We start from the raw sequence: 9,572 nt of genomic DNA on the forward strand, positions 1-9,572 counted from the left end.
AAAATGAAACCTTGATGCTGCGCAAGCAATGCTCAGCGAAAGCCAAAGCACTGGTGTGTTATCAGCATGGTTCTCACCACAGATTTAAAGCAAAGCACCATACGGGCCGCTGTGAAGAAAGTTACCTCTGCCCTAGCCAGACCCAGTACAATAATAAAGCAGTATTTTTTTTTTATCCTTTCATTGTTCTTTTGATACTTCCATAATGTGATTTACTTCCTCTTTCTTTTCATAGAGGTGTTTCATTGAGCATTTTTACTAGCTTACCAGTATGATGCAACAAGCAAAGAGCTCTTCTTCCTCCCCAGTCTAATGCAAGTTCCCAGGTATTTTGTACACTTTAAATAACCTCCCTTGCTGTATATTATCCATTAAACAAATGTACAGTATTCAAGATGTTCATGTTATTTTTTTATTCCTAGAGTAAGCACTGTAACGTCTTTAATTTGGTTCTGTTTAGTTCTTTGTTCCATACAATTTTAAATTAATTTAGTTTAAAAGAAGTGATCAGGTATGAGTTTGGGAGAAGGGAAAGGATGCATTTTTGCTTTTGCTGTTTTTCTGACAGAAGAATAAAATCTTAACAGCACATAGGTGTGGTGGGAATTAAATCTTGCCTGTGGGGGATGAGGTGAATTGCCTTCTTTCCAGTGCCAAAGAACCTGCCTCTATTTAGGCTTTAGTAACTGTCACTTATCACTGATTTTGGTACAGCGTTCACTTCCATTCTTTCACTGTTTTTACTTCTGTAAACAGTACCTCTGTAAACAGTGTCTCTGTGTACAGTTTCTCAGGAATTTATATAAAAATACATGTTTCCCAGTTCCTGAATCTGTATTGTAATTAGTGTTAATGGAATAATGGTCCAGTTTTCTTTTTTTCCTTTTTTTCTTAACTCATATTTAGCACTTTATTAGTAGGCACAGTGTTTAATTTCATGTTTCTTCATCTGTCAGCTATTGTCAAGTCTGAAGTATTATTCAAATGGCTGTCTTTGAAGAATGATGGTCTGTGATAGGAGTGAGTGGATAGTGTGGAAATAAAACATGCTGATGGTTTTCCCTGGAGATAACTTTTGCAAAAATGGTAAAGGTCTGCCTGCTGTCTCACGACCCAAGTAGGTGACATTCCTGACTTAATACAAAAGCATTTTTCTTCAGCACCTGCTATGGTATATGAAGGGCTGTCACGTATTCTAACAAATGGGGGAGGAGGGACAACCTTTCTTACAATTTCAAAGGTAGGAAAGTACTTGGAGAACCAAAGTATTTTGAGAATATGGAATGGGTGCTGCACTGCTGGAGAATAATTGTGTTATGTTTAAAGAGAAGATTGAGTGAAATCCGTGCAATCTTATACACCATGTTAGCTTGTCATTCATAAGCCACAGTTGTGGGCATCAAATGGTAACAACTGTGGTCAAATGTATCTTAACCAGACTTACCATATACTAAGCCTTAGCTTTATCGCGTAGGCTATAATTTATACAAATTTATACAAAATGTCAAGCTGGACATCTAATACTGTATAATTTTGCTTACACAGTTCAAGATGACTATTAATTTAATGAGACTGTTGTGGACAGCAGCCTTAAAGCTTAGTAAAAAATGCAACGATCCCCAAACAATCCCCAGACTTTTCAGATTGTTTAACCCTTTTTTTTTCTTTTTGCTGTGTTCATTGGAGCAATTAATTGGATTGGAAATATCCTTATTTCAGTATATTAATTGCAGCCTTCTCTGCTTTCCTGTGCGTGTTTTCTCCTTACTTTTACTGGATTTGGCTTATCAGTAGAAAGGTTGCTAGTCTTTGTATTTCAGTGTAGCCACAAGTAATTGGGAAAACAGCTGTAGAAGGAGAGGTAATGCTGTATCTTTGGTTCTCAGGTGTGTGAACAAAGGCTTTTATCATTTTCAGTATGAGCTTCCCCTCCTGCACACTTTTTCAACAAAAGAGATAGAAGGGATGCAACATATAAACAAAATGAAAGTAGGGAAACAGCATAACCGAAGCCTGAGAGCCATAATATCTCTGCCAATCACCTGTTTTTCTCAGACTTTCCTTTCATTCACCCTATTCTCTCTTTTCTTTCTTTACCCTTTTTAACTTAGTGATTTTTGCTTGTTAATTTTAGTAGTGAAGGTATCACTATCTGAAAAGAAGAGCAGTCTCAGAAATGAAAAAGTTAAACTGTGTGTTTATCTTTCCACAGAACAGAACTTCCAGTACTGAAAACCCAAGTGGGTCAGCTTTAAGAGTAATGCTGCTGGGTGCAATTTATTCATGTAAAGAGAATTTTAGTAGATTGCAGCATGCTGTTTTAACTTACCTTAATGCAGGAACATACTTTTTGCCACTTCTGAAATCTTGCATTTGATGATGAGTCCATTAAGTTGTCTGTACCATGTCTTGCTTAATTGTTATTTGATTATTAAGTAGGCGTATGGAAATAATTTTGAAAAACAGACAATTTTGTGTTTTTTTTTTCTTACAGTATCTTTGTTTCAGACTCCCATACGTAGTTTTTATCATCTATCCTTTCAAAAAATCTGTGTGCCAAATTGCAGTTTCTTATTACACCATGTACGTGCCTGAGGAGTGGCTCTGAACTGCATGCCAGTGTCTGGCAACTCTCGGATGCCCCCAGCTGAGCTGCTGAACATGCAGTTCTCTAGATTTTCAGCTGGTCCAGAAAGAAGTGGGAAAGAATCAGCTAGCGTGCTCTTCTTCCCCTCCTTCTGCTGAGTGTCAGGGGCCAAACAGGAACAGAGTGAAGAGGAAAAAAGACACTTTGAGAGGAAGTGATGGGGAGATGATCAGGATGGGAGTGAGGAAGTTGGCAGCAATTGCACGTGGCTGTGCCCCCAGTTCCTGCCTGTCTCTGGGCTTGATCGCCTTCAGTTTTGGGGCTCTAATCAGCCAGCATCTCTGACTGCCCTGTGCTTCAAAGTGTGAATTGGGGAGGTTGCATGGGTGGAGGCTTTTCAAGGCTCACATGCTCTCATCTTACTTAAGACAGCAGGGCCAAGCTTGCTGTCAATTGATTGATTTTTCCATTCTGTTGGCCTGGTCCTAGAACAGCCACTTGGAGGACAGAGGAGGGAATGCTTCTCAAAGTAGGTAGAGAGTGGCGTTTCATGGTTGAAGTATCATTATCTCCAGAATATTCCTAAAGCCAGGTTTCTGCTTGGTGACACTTGACAGAATCCTCTGAGACCATTCCCCAAGTGCAGCTTCACCCAAAACTTAAAAGAAAAGGTTACAATTCTGATACCTTCCAACAAAATCCAAAACCTGTAGTTCCTTAATTTATTTTAATGGCTTCACATGGTTTATACTCGATCTCTGGCTGAGCAAACACGTTTAGTCTTTGTTGTGGCATCATTAAGGCTTTGGACTTGGCATGAGAGGATCAAATGTTGAAATGTTTAGAAGTGTGCGTTGGCTCTCAAGCCCTGAGCTCTATTTTGTCAACTCTGTGTCATCTTCATGTCTAGGTCCTCTTGTCATGTATCTCTGGTTATGTGTGAGTTCAAGTGCATTTGTCCTCAACCACACACTTCAGTTATCAAAAAAAAAAACAATCTCTGATTTCTTTTCTGATGCTGAGTTCCTGCAACAGATATTAAATGTCAGAGATGAGAACAAAATTCTTTGTTCCACTCTGACTCTTCGTTGCTGCTTTAAGCCACGGTGAAGTGGTGAAGACTGGGCAATGTGCAAGCAATGAATGAACCAAACCATCCATGAATGGGAAAAGTTGTGAAGGGAGGCAAAAGGGAATAGATAGTGGGGAAACCATAAAGCAGTGGTCAGAAAAAGGTGTTTTCTTTCGCACATCTTTGATGAGATTTGCTTTTGTATCTTATGTCCTGTCATCTTAAATAGAAATCAAAATATGCAGCTACGTTATATTGCCATATCAAACAGTCCCAGGTTGATTCACTTGCCGTATCAATAACTAGGCTTACTGTTTACAGGAAGACTTGCTGAAAATCACAAATTTTCCTCACCTAGCTTACACAATTTACAAAGAAACTATTTAGTGGTCTTGTGAGCTTCCACGAAGCAGGAAGGGCAGAAGGTAAGTCTAGACCTAGAGAAAACTGCCAGTGGATTTCAGCAGCTTAACAAATTTATCGGTCTTCTGACTGTCTCGACCATCAGTATGTATTATTAATCAAATGGAGTGACTTTTCTCTTACTGATTTAGCAATTGCTTCTAAACAAGAAAAAGTAATAGAGGGCAGAGTTTTTGAGCTGTCACTTTGAGTCAAGTGCTTGAGTGGCAGATAAGTGGGTAATCGAGTAAGCAAAGTCACTTTGAGAGTCATGTAAGCTTGAATCTGTTTGTGTACTAACATGATCAAGTAAGATGCAGGATGAAGATAAAGTTATTTGCAGTCGGTCCAGAGATGTGGTTTTTTTCTTTTTTTTTTTTTTTTAAATTTGACCTTCAGTCCAATCTGTGCAAGGAGCTGTCAAGCAGCAGCACAGCAAAAAGGATTAGGAAATGTTTAATTACCCCAAGTTGTGGTGGATTTTCATGGCAGTGTTTCTGTCACAGTTCCTGAGCTCGCTACATCTCTGACCTGCATCTCAAGGGCAACCTTTCTCATACCCCTACTTGTCAGCTGGCTTGAAATAGAATCAGGCACTTGGTGTTCTCAGACCAGCCCTAGTTACTTATTTCCCATGCATCAGTTCAGGAATCACACACGCACATACCACTCTTGCCCTCCAGGAGAGTCCTTCAAGCTCCCATTACTTCTTTCCATTACTTCTTTTCATTACTTCTTTTTTCTTTGTATGAACTTGGCACTTCTTATAACCAGATGACCTCTTAAGTCCTCAGCCCTGGAAAAACAGGGTTTGCAAGTTTTGAAGGTGGTAATCTCCAAGGTGACAATTTTGCCTATTGTATTGCAGAAGTACCAAAGTTTGCTTTAATGCTGCAGTCTTCTTCCTGTATGTTCTTGAAATTCCACTAATCTAGATCACTACAGAGTGAATTCAGATCAGTTAAGCACTGGACAAATGAGATTGGTATGGAAAACAGTCAGCGTGGTGTCTGCAAAGGGGAAATCCTGCCTCCCTGACCTCCTGGGTTCTAGGAACGTGCTGGTGAGCACAGAGATAAAAATCCCACCTAGTGCGTGTGATACAGCTGGATTTTCAAAGCATTTGACAATATTGCACACCAGAGGTTACTGAAGAACCAATTTTGTATGAAAGCTTGTTAAAGGGTAGAGAGCAAATAATTTTTCAGAACGGAAAAGATGAGCCTTAGGGTGTTCCAGGGATAGGTGCTAGGACTCATCTTAGCATGGTGGTGACCTAGAGAAGGGGGTGTGTAATGAGATCTCCAAGTCTGCCGATGATAATGGAGGACCAGTTGTGAAGAAGTCTGTGGCAAGACCTCACAAAACAGAGTAGGTGTGCAGATGAACCTCACCATAGACAAATGTGAAGTAATGCAGCTGAGGAAAAATACAATGCTGATGTAATGCCAAACTTGGTGCCAGTTCCATTCCATAGGCTTCATGGTCTCAGTTACATCACTGAGCTTTCCGTCAAGGGTGATTGTCTGTCTGATTGAGTTTTTGCAAAGATCCAAATGTCAGCACGGCAGTGTCAGCCTCCTGAATGTCCCCAGGCAAGGGGAATGCTGGCCAAAGAGACCTTTGATCTGACCCAGGAGAGAATTCCTTGTATTTTCAAGGCTGCTTCCCATTCCTCTTGTCTGAAGCCATTTGTGTAAGAGTTACAGATGATTCCTTCCACTGTGCAGACAACCGGAGCTAATCCTGGCCTACGCATGTCAGAATAACACTAACTGGTGAGAAACTCTTCAGAGAGCAGAAGTCAGTGCCTAAGATCAGGGAGCATTCTGGAAAACATAGAAGACTTCATAATCTGCTGTAACTTCTACTTTTTTTCCTGCATCATCTTTCCCTTTCCCTGTTTGCCACTTACTGCATCTATTTATTTGCGTGCTTGCTTAAGAGACTTGAAGTCCTTCCTGCTGCTGCAAGGACCTCTTATCTCCAATTTATTCTGGAATTTTGCTTCAGATCTTGAGAAATCTCCCGTCTTGATGGACTGTGATACCTTCACAGCTTTTACTTTCTAAGACATAAGTAATCATCTCAGTTGTGCTGAACTTGAATTTTGTGACATGTATGTTCAAGAATTTAATCTGTTTATATATATGCCACTATTTTCTGCAAGCTGTGGCCTTCCAGCTCTTCTGCTTTTCCGTGGTGTTTCACAGCTGAATGTCTCAGAGATGAGAGACCTCTTTTAAGACTAAGCCATGTTTACATGGTCTCATGCATATTTCTGCACTCTTGTCATATATAACATGGTATACAGCTTGCCCCGTGATATGGAGCTCACTTTTTTTTTCCCCCTCTATATTGTTTATGGGCTTAAGGTTCACAGTAATCTATCTAGGCTGTGTAAATTGTATGCATTTGTCTGATTTCATCAACTGATTTTATGAGCAGTTGGTGAGAAAACAGGCAGAGAAGTGTGTAGAAATCCAGTACAGAGCTACCTAGAGGAAAGAGTGGCTAGATTTGATGTCCAGTAAACTCTGCTTCTAGTATGTGTCTCTAAAGCACATAGTGAGGCTGAGGCGTCGCTTTTAAATTACTGGGAGTCAGCACTGGTCCTACATGCGCTGTTGGTTTGAATTTGAGGTCCCATTTTTGTGGAGGGTTAAAAAACAAAGAGCGTGTGACCAGAAGGCTCAGCACTGAGGCCAGCCACAGAGACCATGTGAGAAACCACGGAGCTCCTAGGAGTTGAGCCGATGGAGACCAGGGCCAGGAGAGCTAACGGGTGTGAGGAGCTCTCCCAGCATGGTGGCAAAGGAGTCTAGCAGACACTGTAATCAAAATAAATATCTTGCTGTTTTCAGAGATTTCAGTTTCACTTTGCAACTTTCTCTTTATTCATTAATAGCATTGGAGGCACTTTCAGAAATCCCCTATGAGGACTAATTTCTTACTTCTTAATGTGCTATTACACATATGGTAACGGGGGCTTTATACCTGAATAATAGAGAATAAAAACATTTGGGAAGATTTTTTTTTTTAAAAAAAAGAGACTAAACATCTCTCCTGGCATACTGAAGTCATGACTAGCTGTATGCTCTGATTAGCTCCTGCTTCTGCTGAAACACACACTTCATTTCAGTGCTCAGCTCTGCCCTTGACATTAAGTTGATTCACAGGAGACTAAAACTGGGCATAGGTTGATATGGTGCATTTGAGTCAGCGGGATCAGCTGGACTATGACTTCGAAGGGGAAAATATATCCTGTATACCCAAATTATGCTGAGGTAGTCAGGCTCAACCTCATTTCCAATTTCCCTGTTATCAGAATTGGTTTGTAACTGCCATTCCCATCTGTGAGGAAAGTAATATTAAAAAAAAAAAAAAAGTCATGTTTGTAAAAACAAACGGATCAACATAGGAGTATCTGTGTAAGGCAGAACCCCTCAGCCGCGATCACTGTTGTCTTTATTATACATCCATATTCTAGGAATATCAGAAGCACCAGCTTCATCAGACTATAACGTGCTTGATCTTGCCAAAATATGTTAATAAATTGTCCCCTGCAGCTTATCATGCAAATATATGGACATCTGTGTCGTTTTAGGAGGGTGCTTAAAGCTCAAACACGGGGCCACAAAACTGAAAAAGTATTCAAGGCTATCCCGGTGCTGAGCTAGTCCCCTCATCAAATGTAGAATATGATGGTTTGCCAAAGCTGCCCAGGCTGATGATACTCCAAAACTGGCAATAAAGTGGTTGGATGCAGAAACTCCTCTAGCACAAGGGCTTTTTGCCTCTCAAAATAGAAATAAGAGTATGGGATGGTGTAAACCCCTGTTTCTAGAGAAATTTGGAGAATCCCTTTTTCAGTGGGTTGATTTTTGACGAGCTGCACTTTGTTCAGGGGCTTTGCTCTGGGCTGCAGCACGCTGCACCAGCCGTGCCTAAAGCTTAACTCTGGATTTCATCACTCTGTGTGTGTGCATGTGTAGAAATGTTACTGTCCTTTTAGCTCATTTCTTTTTACATAACTTGCAGTAGTTCCAGTTACCCTGTATTTCTATAAGTGGCATGAACCCCCTAATCGCACAATTAGAACGTGTAATGATATTGTAAAAATCCCTATTAAACTGAGCAAAGGAATATTTAAAAAAGCTTTTAATAGTAGTCACAAGACATGATAGTAGAAGAGGGAGGATAGATACGTGAGGTTTATTACATGCAGATAACGTGGTGCTTTCTAAATTGAACTTCAAAGGACTATGCCCAGTTTATTAATGTAATTACTTCTATGAAAAATTATCAGAATATAATGAATAAATTAAAAATGTTATCTAGACAGTATGTTATCAGTCTAGTTCTCAGACTGGAATTAAAAAGAACACAAAGAATTACAAGAATTTAGGCTTGCACTTATTTTCATATTCACATGGTATTTAAAATACTGCTAGATCCTTTGTAAAAGTGTATTATAAATCAGATTTAGATAGAGGAAGATAGGAATCTCTTTGCTTTCATTTGGAAGAATACACGAATTCAGTAATGTTTTCAGACACACATTGCTGGATTTGGCAACTTGAATGCTAGATTCCTCTCCCTCAGAGAATAAATCAAGAGTTTAGAAACTATTTGGGGGGGAAGGTAAATGAAACCCTTCGACTCCCTTTGCTTGCCTACACTTCAAGGTGTTTTACCATGTCTTAACCATGAGACAGTGTTCTCCTTTTGCCTCTTTCTGTATTGTTTTGCCTTAAACTTTTCCAGGTTTATTAGCATGCCTATTAGTAACAAGCATGCCCTGGCTGGGCCTTCCTCTCTCTTCCCTATGCCAGCAGCAGCAGAGGGGAAGGCTGTGTGGTACATTAGTGCAGAGCCTTCAGCTGGCTGAAAATTAATCACCTGGGGGGGGGGGTGTATTAATTGCCAGTGGAATCGGTTCCCTGAGCTGGCTCCCTGAGCAGGCACACCAGCCTCAGTGCCGGTTCGTGGGGACAGGACCGGAGCTGCAGCTGCCTGCACTTGGCCTGGCTTCGCTACCTGGGGAGCTAGCCCATTCGAAGAAAAGCACGGTGCCGGTTGAATTCATGAGGAAAGATCTTGCTTTCCAAAGAAAAGCTTCTTTTTTAACTTCGGAAAACATGAATATATAAACTCTGCAAATATGCATAAATGTATCAGAGAAGGTATTTAATGCCCCCAGGCTAGATACCACCAAATCTGGTGATCAGACAGTCCTATGATGGACTTGGATCCTGAATATGATGGAACTGCTCTATATGTTGGTTTTAATTGTTGCATTGGTTACTAATTTTCTTAAATCAGTATCACAAGGGAACTGTCATTTGAAGGAGTGCATAATTAGATTAGGATGTGAAGCAAAAAAAGGAGCCATAAACCTATGTCTTTTATTACAAATTTCCTTCCTGACATTCTTTTCAGTACACCAAACATTAAAAAGATTTAAATTTTTTTCCTTTTATCTCCTAGTTGCATCACCTGATGAACTCT

The sequence above is a fragment of the Pelecanus crispus genome, chromosome 2, assembly GCF_030463565.1.
Source record: "Pelecanus crispus isolate bPelCri1 chromosome 2, bPelCri1.pri, whole genome shotgun sequence".
In the NCBI taxonomy this organism is placed as follows: domain Eukaryota; kingdom Metazoa; phylum Chordata; class Aves; order Pelecaniformes; family Pelecanidae; genus Pelecanus; species Pelecanus crispus.